Source organism: Phoca vitulina, unplaced genomic scaffold, assembly GCF_004348235.1.
Source record: "Phoca vitulina isolate PV1807 unplaced genomic scaffold, GSC_HSeal_1.0 scaffold39, whole genome shotgun sequence".
Classification (NCBI taxonomy): domain Eukaryota; kingdom Metazoa; phylum Chordata; class Mammalia; order Carnivora; family Phocidae; genus Phoca; species Phoca vitulina.
Window position 1 is genome coordinate 10,941,890 of NW_022589742.1, and position 12,724 is coordinate 10,954,613.

At 43.4% G+C, this 12,724-nt stretch overlaps 1 non-coding gene across 1 annotated transcript; it reads left to right on the plus strand.

Moving 5' to 3' along the window:
* Window positions 1–2,848: 2,848 nt before the first annotated feature.
* LOC116647220 lies at window positions 2,849–2,955 on the plus strand. The gene has a single exon (XR_004302301.1). It is a non-coding gene; the product is annotated as a U6 spliceosomal RNA (small nuclear RNA).
* The last annotated feature ends 9,769 nt before the right edge of the window (window positions 2,956–12,724 follow it).

Consider the following 12,724-nt stretch of genomic DNA (forward strand, 5'->3'; position numbering starts at 1 on the left):
CTCTAATGAATAAATAAATAAAATCTTTAAAAAAAAAAATAAAATAAAAAATAAAATAAAATAAAATAAAATGTTCATTGTAGTCCCAGGGTAAATGCTTAGAAAATAACCTTAAAAATGAGAAAGCAATCAAAATGGTACCTGCAAAAAATCAATTATAAACAAGAGAAGGCAGTATTGGAGCAATTGAGGAACAAAAAGATATAAGATATATAGGGAACCATGATAAAAAGGCAGAAGGCCTTCCTTATCAGTACTGACTTTGTTTTTTGTTTTTTTTTTCAGTACTGACTTTAAATGTAAATGTATTAAACTCTCCAAAGGCAGACATTAGTAGAATGGGCTTAAAAAACAAACCATGATCGGGGCGCCTGGGTGGCTCAGCCGGTTAAGCTGCTGCCTTCAGCTCAGGTCATGATCCCTGGGTCCTGGGATCGAGCCCCACGTCCGGCTCCCTGCTCAGTGGAGAGCCTGCTTCTCCCTCTCTCTCTGCCTGCCTCTCTGCCTACTTGTGCTTTCTCTCTGTGTCAAATAAATAAATAAAATCTTAAACAAACCATGATCCTTCCATAGTCTGTCTACAAGACTCTCATTTTAGACACAAAGACATAAATAGGTTTAAAGTGAAAGGATGGGGGCACCTGGGTGGCTCAGTCGTTAAGCGTCTGCCTTCGGCTCAGGTCATGATCCCAGGGTCCTGGGATCGAGCCCCACATCGGGCTCCCTGCTCTGCTGGAGGCCTGCTTCTCCCTCTCCCACTCCCCCTGCTTGTGTTCCCTCTCTCGCTGTGTCTCTCTCTGTCAAATAAATAAATAAATAAAATCTTAAAAAAAAAAAAAAATAAAGTGAAAGGATGGAAAAGAGTGAGAGTTTTAAGAAGTTCTGAATCAGAGAGACCTGAGGTGGCTATGCTAATATTAGACAAAATAGACTTTATTCAAAACACAAGAGGCAAATAATGACATTACATATTGATAAAAGAGTCAATTTATCAAGAATTAAATATAACGATTATAGGCATATGCACACCTTACAAGAGAGTCCCAAAATATATGAAGCAATATTTGACAAACTCAAAGGGAGAAATAGTTTTACAACATCAAAAATTTCACTTCTCACTTTCAGTAATGGATAGAACACCCAGACAAATCAATGAGAAAACTGAGGACTTGAACAACACTGTAAGTCAACTTGACGTAACAGACATATATTCCACCCCCAATAAGTAGAACATACATTTTCGTGTGCACATGGACTAGTCTCAGGATAGACTATATGTTAGGTCCCAAGTCTGTAGCACACTTTTTATTAGTTTTTTTGTTGTTAAGTTGTAGGAGTTCCTTATATATTTTGGATGTTAACCCCTTATCAGATATATGGTTCACAAATATTTTCTCTCATACCATAGGTTGCCTTTTAACTCTGTTGTTTCCCTTGCTGTGCAGAAACTTTTTAGTTTGATATAGTCCCACTTGTCTATTTTGGCTTTTGTGGCCTGTGCTTTTAGTGTAATATTTATGAAATCATTGCCGAGACCAATGTTATGAAGCTTTCTCAATATATTTTCTTCTAGGAGTTTTATTTTTAAGTCTTAAGTCCATTTTGAGTTGATTGTTGTGTAAGGTGTAAGATAAGGGTCTAATTTAATTATTTTGCATGTGGATATCCAGTTTTGCCAATACCACTTGTTGAAGAGACTATTACTTCCCCATAGTGAATTCATGGCACCCTCATCAAAAATCAGTTGACCATATATACATGGATTTATTTCCAGGCTTTCTATTCTGTTCCACTGGTCTATGTGTCTACTTTTATATCTGTACCATACCATTTTGATTACTGTAGCTTTGTAATATATTTTGAAATAAGGAAGAATTATGCCTCCAACTTTGTCCTTTTTTCTCAAGATTGACTTCGCTATTCATTGCCTTTTGTGGTCCCATATGAATTTCAGGATTGGTTTCTTCTATTTTTTAAAAAGCCAGTGGGATTTTGATAGGATTGCACTGAATCTGTAGATTGCTTTGGGAAATATGGACATTTGAACAATATTAAGTCTTCTGATCTATGAACATGGGGTGTCTTTCCATTTGTTTGGATTTTTAATTTCTTTCATCAGTGTTTTGTAGAAAATGGGCTAAGAACTTGAACAGACATTTCTCCGAAGAAGACATACAAATGGAACAACAGATATATGAAAAAATGCTCAAAATTACTAATCATCAGAGAAATGTAAATCAAAACCATAATGAGATAACCACGTCACACCTGTCAGGATGGCTTTAAAAAAAAAAAAAAGACAATGAGGGTTGGCAAAGATGTAAAGAAATCGGAACCCTTGTATACTGTTGGTGGGAATGCAAAATAGTGCAGTCGTTATGGAAAACAGTATGGAGGTTTCTCAAAAAATTAAAAATAGAATTACCATATGATCTAATAATCCCATTTCTGAGTATTTATCCACAATTACTGAAGTCAGGGTCTCGAAGAGGTACTAGCACTCCCATGTACACAGAAGCACTATTCACAACAGCCAAGATGTGGAAACAACCTAAATGTCCATTGACAGATGAATAAAGAAAATGTGGTATAGGGGTGCCTGGGTGGCTCAGTTGGTTAAGTGACTGCCTTCGGCTCAGGTCATGATCCTGGAGTCCCAGGATCGAGTCCCGCATCCGGCTCCCAGCTCGGCGGGGAGTCTGCTTCTCCCTCTGACCCTCCCCCCTCTCATGTTCTCTCTCTCATTCTCTCTCTCTCAAATAAATAAATAAAATCTTTAAAAAAAAAAAGAAAAAAGAAAATGTGGTATATACATGCAATGGAGTATTATTCAGCATTAAAAAGAAGGATGCTCATTTCAGCAGTACATGTACAAAAACTGGCCCTTCACAGAGAAGATGAGCATGGCCCCTGCACAAGGATGGCATGCAAATTTGTGAACTGTTCCATATTTTTTGAAGAAACGCCACACAAAAAAGGAAATCCTGCAAAATGCGACAATATGGATGAACCTTGAGGATATTCTGCTAAATAAGGCAGTCACAGAAAGACAAATATATGAGGTATCTAAAATAGTCAAATTCATAGAGTCAGAGTGGAATGGTGGTTGGCTGAGGCTGGGGGACAGGGGGAAACGGGGAGTATGCTAATCAATGAGCATAAAGTTTCAGTTAAGCAAGATGAGTAAGTTCTAGAGATCCACTGTACAACATTGTACATATATTCAACAACATTGTATTATACACTTCACAATTCACAATTTTTAAGAGGGTAGATCTCATATTCAGCATTTTACAAAAATTAAATTTAACTTAATTTGGGGCACCTGGGTGGCTCAGTCGTTAAACATCTGCCTTCGGCTCAGGTCATGATCCCAGGGTCCTGGGCTGGAGCCCCACATTTGGGCTCCCCACTCAGCAGGAAGCCTGCTTCTCCCTCTCCCTCTGTCTGCCGCTCCCCTTACTTGTGCTCTCTCTCTCTCTCTGTCAAATAAATAAATAAAATCTTTAAATAAATAAATTTAACTTAATTTGAAAGCTCCCCCAAAAAAGTCCCAATAAATTTTAACTGACTGAAATCACACAAAATATCTTCTCTGACCACAACAGAATGGAGCTGTAAGTCAAAACCAGAAGGAAAACTGGAAAATTAACAAATATGTGGAAATTAAACAACACACTCTTAAGAAGAGTCAAAGAAGAAACCAGAAAGGAAATGAAATGTATGAAATTAAATCACAACATAACGAAACTTACGAGATGTAGCAAAGGTGGTGCTCAGAAAGAACTTGAGAGGTGTAAATATATACATTAAAAAAGAAGAAATATCTCAAATCAGTAACCTGACATTACACTTTAAGAAACCAAAAAAAAAAAAAAAAAAAGATCTAACTAAATACAAAGCTAGTAGAATGAAAGAAATAATAAAGATTAGAGTGGAGATAAAGAAAAGAGAGAACAGAAAAATACTACAGTGAATCAACAAAACAAAAAGGTAGCTCTTTGAAAAGACCAACAAAGTTGACAAACATTTAGCCAAAGTAAGAAAAAAAGGAGAAAGACTCAAATCACTAAAATCAGAAATGAAAGTGGCGACCTTACATAAATATAAAGGATTATAAGCAAATACTAAGAATAACTGAACACCAACAAATTAGGTAACCCAGATAAAATGGACAACACTGTACTGGAAGTTCTAGCCAGAACAATCAGATAAATGAAGAAACCAAAAAAATCCTCAAATCGGAATGGAAAACTGTAACTATATTCACAGATTTCATGATCTGATAGATAGAAAATCCTAAAGAACTCACACACAAACTACTAAAGCTAATAAACAAATTCATCAAAGTTGCAGAATAAAAGAGCAACACGCAAAAATCAGTTGTATTTTTTTAAGATTTATTTATTCTAGGGGTGCCTGGGTGGCTCAGTCAGTTAAGCAGCTGACTCTTGGTTTCAGCCCGGGGCCATGATCTTGGGGTCCTGGGACTGGGCCCTGCATCAGGCTCTGAGATTAGCGGGAAGTCTGCTTGGGGATTCTCTCTCTCTTCCTCTCCCTCTGTGCCTACCCCCACTCATACTCTCTCTCTAAAATAAGTAAACCTTTAAAAATAAATAAATAAAATGGCAATACTACACAAAACAATCTACAAAATTCAATACAATCCCTATCAAACTTCCAATAGCCTTTTTTTTTTTTTAAAGATTTTATTTATTTGACAGAGAGAGACACAGTGAGAGAGGGAACACAAGCAGGGGGAGTGGGAGAGGGAGAAGCGGGCTTCCCGCGGAGCAGGGAGCCCGATGCGGGGCTCGATCCCAGGACCCTGGGACCATGACCTGAGCCGAAGGCAGACGCTTAACGACCGAGCCACCCAGGCGCCCCTTCCAATAGCCTTTTATGCAGAAACAGAAAAGCCAACCCCAAAATTGAGATGAAATTGCAAGACAAGTCGAATAGCCAAAACCTTGAAAAAGAGGAACAATGTTGGAGGCCTCCTACTTTCTGATTTCAAAATTTATTATAATCAAAACAGTGTGGTACTGGCATAAGGATCTATACAGAGAAATTGAATAGAATTGTGAGTCCAGAAATAAGCCTATACATCTAGTCAGCTCATTTTTGACAAAGGTGCAAGATGATTCAGTGAAGAAAAACAGGCTCTTTACAAAACGATGCTGAGACAAGTGGCTAGTCACATGAGAAAGTATGAAGCTGAACCCCTACCTTACAATATATACAAAAATTAGTTCAAAATGGACCAAAGACCTAAATGTTCAAAGAGCTAAAACTTTAAAATTCTGAGGAAAACAAAGGTCAAATCTTCATGACTTTGGATTTGGCAGTGATTTTTTTAGATATGACACCAAAAGTACAATCAACTAAAGGAAAAATAAATAACTTGGACTTCAGTAAAAGTAAAAACTTCTGTGCATCAAGAAAGAGATGCATTTCTCCAGAATGGGAGAAAATATTTGCATATCGTATATGTAATAAGAGCCCATTATTCAGAATATATGAAGAACTATTACTATTCAACTACAAAAAGACAAACCACCCAATTAAAAAATGGGCAAAGGGCTCAAATAGACATTTGTTCAAAGAATATATACATACGGCCAATAAGCACATGAAAAGATACTCAACATTATTAGTCACTGGGGAAATGCAAGTAAAAACCACAAAACCTCACACCCACTAGTATGGCTATAATTAAAAACGAATGGAAATTAACAAGTCTTGGCAAGGATGTAGAGAAACTGGAATCCTTGTACTTTCTGGTGGGAATGTAAAATGGTACAGCTGCTGTGGAAAACCATGTGGAGGTTCCTCAAAAAGGTAAACATACAATTACCAACTGACCCAGGAATTCTACTCCTAGGTATACTGAAAGAATTGGACTTTCAATTATTTTGAAAACTATTTCAATTATTTTGAAAACAGGTATCCAAACAAATACTTGTACATGAATTTTCATACAGTGCTATTCACAAAGTCAAATGATGAAAATAAGCCAAACGTCCTTCAGTGGAAGAATGAATAAACAAAATATGGTATATCTATTCAGTGGAATATAATTCAGCCATAAAAAGGAATGAGGAACTGATACATGGACCTCCAATGCAGATGGACCTCAAAAAAAGTGTACAATTAAAGTGGCATTTAGTACCTTCACCATGTTGTGCATCCATCATACCTACTTTGAAAACATTCTCATTACCCCAAAGGAGACTCCCATCCTCCCCAGCCTCTGGCAACCGCTAATCTATTTTCTGTCTCTATGGATTTACCTATACTGAATATTTCATATAAATGGAACCATACAGTATGTGAGCTTTGGTGCCTGATTTCTTTTACTTAGCATATTATTTTTTGAGGTTCATCCACCTACATGTTGTAGCATGTGTCCATGTGACAATATTTCATTCCTTTTTTGTCTATATAATTATCCACTGTGTATACCACATTTTGTTTAAGAAGAAAATTCCAGATGAATTTTAGATCTAAATGCATAAGGGAAAATAATATGACTTGTAAATGAAAACATAGGAAAACATCTTCATGACCTTGGCATAGGTGATAATTTCTGCACCAAGACTCCAACAAAGCACTAATGATAAAGGAAAATACTGATGAATCGGAAGACATTACAACTGGGAACTTTTCTTCATTAGGGGACATCAAGTGAGTAAAACAGCAAGTTGGGGAGTGGCAGAAGGTACCTGGAGTACATGCATCCAACAAAGGGCTCAAATTCAGAATCCAACGGATCAGTAAGAAAAAAGAACCCAGTAGATATACGGGCAAGAGACTTAACAGGCACTTGGCAAAAAAGTACATTCAAATACTCACTAATCACGTATTAGACACATGAAAAGGTGCTCATCTTAATTGATCAAGGAAATCGAGATTAAAACCACAATCCTCCTACTCACCAGGATGGCTGAAATGAAAGACAGCCAATTTCAAATGTTGACAAGGATAAGGAGCAACTGAAACCCTCACACACTGGTAGTGGGAATGGAGATTGGTACATTTTGAAAAATATTTTGGCAGTATCTAAAGAAGGTGAACATATATAAACCCTATGACCCAACCATCCCACTCCTAGGGTGCTAATGGTCTTTTTCTTGATCTGGGTGGTGGTTACAAGGATGTTCACTTAGATCACTGAGCTGGACACTTACTACTTGAGCATTTTTCCGTTTGTGTCATGCTTCAATAAGTTTCTTTTAAAGTACATATAAATTGGGGGAAAATGTCCTAAGACCAGGAGACTCTAAGTATCAATGCCTTTCTTTTGATTATTACAAGTATTAAATACTATTGATTAAACAACATAAATGTATTATAAATTTGGGTACTTATAAGCAAAAATAAGTATTTATTGAAAATCCCACTCCTAATGATATAGATGACTTCCTTGAAATTAGTTCATATCATGAATAAATATTAGTTATTTCCAGAATGAGGCCTGGCTCATCACCAATTATATCGCTATTTCTCATTTTAAGAGATGACAGGTCAGTGGGCATGGACAGAATTTTGTTATAGTGGGGTCACCCAAAATTTTAAAATTTCCTTTAGAGTTATGTGGCATAAATCAAGTACTGAGCCATTCCCAATTTCTTCCCAATGATCTAGCAGCTGATCAGTTGATTAATAAGTCCTTCTTCAATTCCGTCTAAAGGAAAACACAGGAAACTATTTGATATGCAGGATTCCCTGCCCAGTCATTCGTCATTCAGTTTCCCAGCCAGGATATTTTAATGCCTCTTTGGCTCCTCAGACATGTAAAACTCTGGGGCAATGCACCATGGGAAGACCAGAGCAGGGAAGAGCGGTGGAAGGGTGGTGATGAAGGGGAGGGTGGGGATGGAGGACCTCCCTTTGGGTTTTCCTCACAACGGTTTTAGGAAGAACGTATGGAACTAAGGATTCAGAAATAGATTCCTGTAGGGGCGCCTGGGTGGCTCAGTCATTAAGTGTCTGCCTTCGGCTCAGGTCATGGTCCCAGGGTCCTGGGATCGAGCCCCACATCGGGCTCCCTGCTTGGCGGGAAGCCTGCTTCTCCCTCTCCCACTCCCCCTGCTTGTGTTCCCTCTCTCGCTGTGTCTCTGTCAAATAAATAAAATCTTTTTTAAAAAATAGAAATAGATTCCTGTAAAACTATCCATGCCCCCAGTCTCTCTTGGACGGTCCTGACGGACTCCTGCCAGGCACAAGTGAACCTTGGTCACTAAAGGACTCCTCAGAAGTGGCTCCTCAGGGGTGCCTGGGTGGCTCAGTCGGTTAAGTGGCTGCCTTTGGCTCAGGTCATGATCCCGGGGTCCTGGGATTGAGCCCCGCACCCGGCTCCTTGCTCAGCAGGAAGCCTGCTTCTCCCTCTCCCACTCCCCCTGCTTGTGTTCCCTCTCGCTGTATGTCTCTGTCAAATAAATAAATAAAATCTTTACCAAACAAAAAAGAGACTCCTCGGACTGCATCTCCAAGAGACCTCTCTGGGTCCTGAGCACCCAGGCCGCTGCTGACCTACAGGGGCTGGGGAGCTGCAGGCCACAGCGAGGGTGCAGGGCCTACCTTACTGCACCAATTGCCAAGTTCACCTCTGGAGCACTGGATGCTTTTTGCCCCCACCCATCTCCAAAATGAGGAAGGAGTCAGGAGCCCTGAGAGAAAGGCCAATTTCACCAGGCTCCTGTGCTTCCCTATTGCATCATTTTGGGGCTGCTCGATGACCTCTGCCAAGGTCAGTTTTCAGCGAGGACAGCATGCTGGGTAGGCTGAGCTGCAAAAGGCTGGCAGGCGGACAGGAACATCGGAGGAGACACAGCATCAGGAAGGAGAAAAACCAGTTTGCAGAGATGCTTCCGAGGTGTTTCAGTCAGAGCCACTCCCCGAGGCCACCAGACCCCAGAGGTCTTGAATGCAGCCAGCGTGGGCCCAAGTCCAGAGAGCTGGGGGAGGGCCAGGCGCGCTGGCAGTCCCAGAGGCTGAAACAGACAGCAAGATCAGGGAGACGGGATGGAGGCCTCAAAACTCAGGAAACACCGACAGCCTTTATAGCCACACTTCGTTTTTGGTAGTGATTTGCCAGTTATAGGAGAGTAAAGTGCAGCTTAAGTTCACATTTAACCCTAAAGTGGCCAGCCGCACACGTTCAGGGAGTTTATATCGACATCCAGCCCTGGGCCAGCCGTTGCCAGTTCCTGAGGTTCTAAGACCATCTCTGCACACAAGAGAAAGTACACGAGAGGTGTTCTCAGACAGCGGTTCTCAAAGGGGGAGTGCTGGAGCATCAGCATCACGTGGGAACTTGTCAGAAATGCCCATTTCCTGGCCCTACCCCAGGCCGACGGAGGTAGAAATTCTGGGGGTGAGGCCCAGCCATTGGTGTTTTAACAAAACCTGGGTTTTAAATGCTGTTCTAGGGGCGCCTGGGTGGCTCAGTCGTTAAGCGTCTGCCTTCGGCTCAGGTCTGGATCCCAGGGTCCTGGGATCGAGCCCCGCATTGGGCTCCCTGCTCGGCAGGAAGCCTGCTTCTCCCTCTCCCGCTCCCCCTGCTTGTGTTCCCTCTCTCGCTGTCTGTCAAATAAATTTTAAAAATCTTTAAAAAAAAATAAAATAAATGCTGTTCTAAGAGGACAGTCTGTATGGAATGAGTTTGGGGAGCAAAAGGAGGAAGTGATGTGACATTAGAAGGAAGGATCTGGACAGGTCAGGAGGCCCTATTGGGGGCTAAAAACAAAGGCTAACCAAAGGCGCATTAACAGCGTGGCTCAGCATTGGGTCTGTGAGCTGGGGCACAGGAAACCCGAGTAGAGGCAGGACATAAAGGATGTGGGAGCTGGGGGCTGCTGGGAGCTTGAGTGAAGAGTGCCTCAGTGAGCACGGTGTTGGAGGAAAATTCAGGAATATGTAGCGCAGAAGTAAGGAGGTGGGGTGTTCGGAGAGGCTGCCTCTCAGGGGCCGTGCCCCCCACGCCCAGCTCTTCCCGTGACTCTCCTACAAGTCCCGGACCCCTCTGGGCGGGAGAATGGGTAGAAGGGGGATGGCTTCCTGGTCCTAGTCTATGTACAGGGACAAGATGTACTTCTGGAGGACTGGCACCCCCTGTTAACAGGGCAGCTCTTTTGTAAAGAGCTCAGACGTGGAACCTCCCACCTGAGGGGTTATCTTGAGAGAACAGGGTTTGGAGTCCGCCAAGAACAGAGCAGACCATGGCTCAGAAGGGATTTCCTCACCCTGTGGGCAACAGCCAAGAGGCTGACGAATGACACTTCCCGAGAAGCCACTGCCGGGAGCTGAACATATCCTGTCTGGAGAGAGAGGCCTGGGGCTGGGGAGACTACTTCAGTCCCTCCCTCTGCCACAAGGCCCTGGGCAGAGAAACCCCGAGCTCCAGTTGCCTCTTCTGTAACATAAGGAGCGAGGTCTCCTCGGCTTCCAAGGGCCCTTCAGCCCCGGGGTACTACGAGACTGGAGGGAGTAGGGGATAGAGCCCCAAGCGACTGCAGCAGTCACTGCGGAGGGACCCGAACAGGCTCCTGGGTAGCGGCCGTGCCCCGGTTTGCTGGCAGAGAGAAGGTCAAGACCTGGGTCCTGCACAAATGGGCCTGGACCCAGACGTGCCCCTGTGCCTCGGCCCCAGCAAGTGGTGGCGCTGTGCTCTCTGAGCCGGGGACAGGAGCACCGACACTGGGATAGCAACTCACAGCCCTCACACAGGCCTCAGGCCAGACTTTGTCTCCTCAGTCCCGTCTCTGCCCGTGGGATCTGAACTGGGAGCCTTTGGCCTCTCGGCTCTGCCCCTTGGATGACTCATCAGCCTGCTTGTCCCAACTCCGAGCGTTTGTGTGCTGTCTTCCTGTCGCGTCCTCAGAAAGGCAGCGGAGCTGAGGCCTCTTAGCCATACGCTGGGGAGGTGGCAGGCGATGTAAAGCAGCAGGACATCGCTCTCCTTTATTCCGTTCGGCCATTTCTTTCCCTAGTGCCCGTTGTCTCTCCTTTTTCTGAGACAGTCAGGGCTGACATGATAGTCAGGATGCTTGGGGAATGGGGGGCCCTGGGAAGCTATGTCAGAGGACTGAAAGGTAAGAATGGGTACTGATAGGTCAGCCAGGAGCCCCAGGTTCGAAATCCTGTCGCACAACTGCAGGGACGAGAATGTCCTTTCTTCCTGGAGCCCTTGCATGCAAAGGGCAGCAGAGTCTGAATTCAGAACCGGAAGTCCTCAATTCTCTTCCTGTCTCTGCCCACTGACATCTAAAGGCCTTCCTGCCGCTTGCCCCAAATAACTGATCTCTACAATAGGCCCCAGGCCCCCTGGTTCTGACCTCTCCTGGGGATGCCAGTGTAGACGAGGACCTCCGAAATGAGCTTTCAGGCTAACAGGTGTGATAACAGGGGTTGGCAGCTTTACGAAAACGGGAGTGGCCTTTTGCGGACTCATTTTCAGGACCTCTGCTGACTCTCGTAAGCAGGCAGTAACGGCCGGCTCCCCTGATGGAGTACTTCCTTCAGTTTTCGAGTCAGTCTCCTCTTCCTACGTGCTACATGAACGAAGGTCCTTTCAGTGGTGGTATGACAGCAGCCGTCCAGGGTGGTACCGGACGCAGAGTCATGCAAAGAGAGTGCCCTCTGAAAGAAGTTGAATTTCCCCTTAATTCCAAGAGTACAGTCTCAGATAGTTCTAGAAGGGATGGTGGGGCAGTCAGTCTCCAAGCCTTCAGGATCCTTTCCTTCTGGGTCACTTCCTCCTCTGGGCTGAGCACTTGCATTCTTTGTAGTGGCTGTTCTAGTCTCCTCTTTCCTCTCCCACTAGTTTGAGGATGGACACACCTAATAGTGCAAATACTGTCCACAAAAAGTCCACCGCTCACCATCACTTCCCCACCACACTGCAGGTATGTCAAGTTGGGGCTTCTAGTCTATTTTGGTTGTTACTTGCTAGGGGTATATCTAGCTCAATGGGGGACATTAGCTTATTACTTCACACTGACTAGAGAGAAGTATCTCTAGAAAAGAATGGCATACCAGGCTACCCTTCTGACCACCACAAAGAGGCTTATAAAAACAGCTGGGAATGATGGAAACACCATTAATTAAGGATACTCAACTTTTCTGCCTAATTAATTTTCTTTTTAAAATAACTAGCTGAGGGGCACCTGGGTGGCTCAGTTGGTTAAGTGACTGCCTTCGGCTCAGGTAATGATCCCAGGGTCCTGGCATCGAGCCCCACATCAGGCTCCCTGCTTGGCGGGAAGCCTGCTTCTCCCTCTCCCACTTCCCCTGCTTGTGTTCCCTCTCACGCTGTCTCTCTGTGTGTGTGTGTGTGTGTGTGTGTCAATTAAATAAATAAATAAAATCTTTAAAAAAAAATTTTTTTTTAAATAACTAGCTGAGGGAAGCCTGGGTGGCTCAGTCAGTTAAGCGTCTGCCTTCGGCTCAGGTCATGATCCCGGGGTCCTGGGATTGAGTCCCACATTAGGTTCCTTGATCGGCAGGAAGCCTGCTTCTCCCTCTCCCTGCCGCTCCCCCTGCTTGTGCACGCACGCTCTCTCTCTGGCAAATAAATAAATAAAATCTTTAAAAAAAACTAGCTGAAAGATGAAGGAAGAATGTTCCAAATGTTTATGGAACACCTACTGTGGCCCATCAGAGTGAGGCAGGCTCACACCTCATTTGATCCTCACAGCAGCCAAGAGGATAGAATTATCAT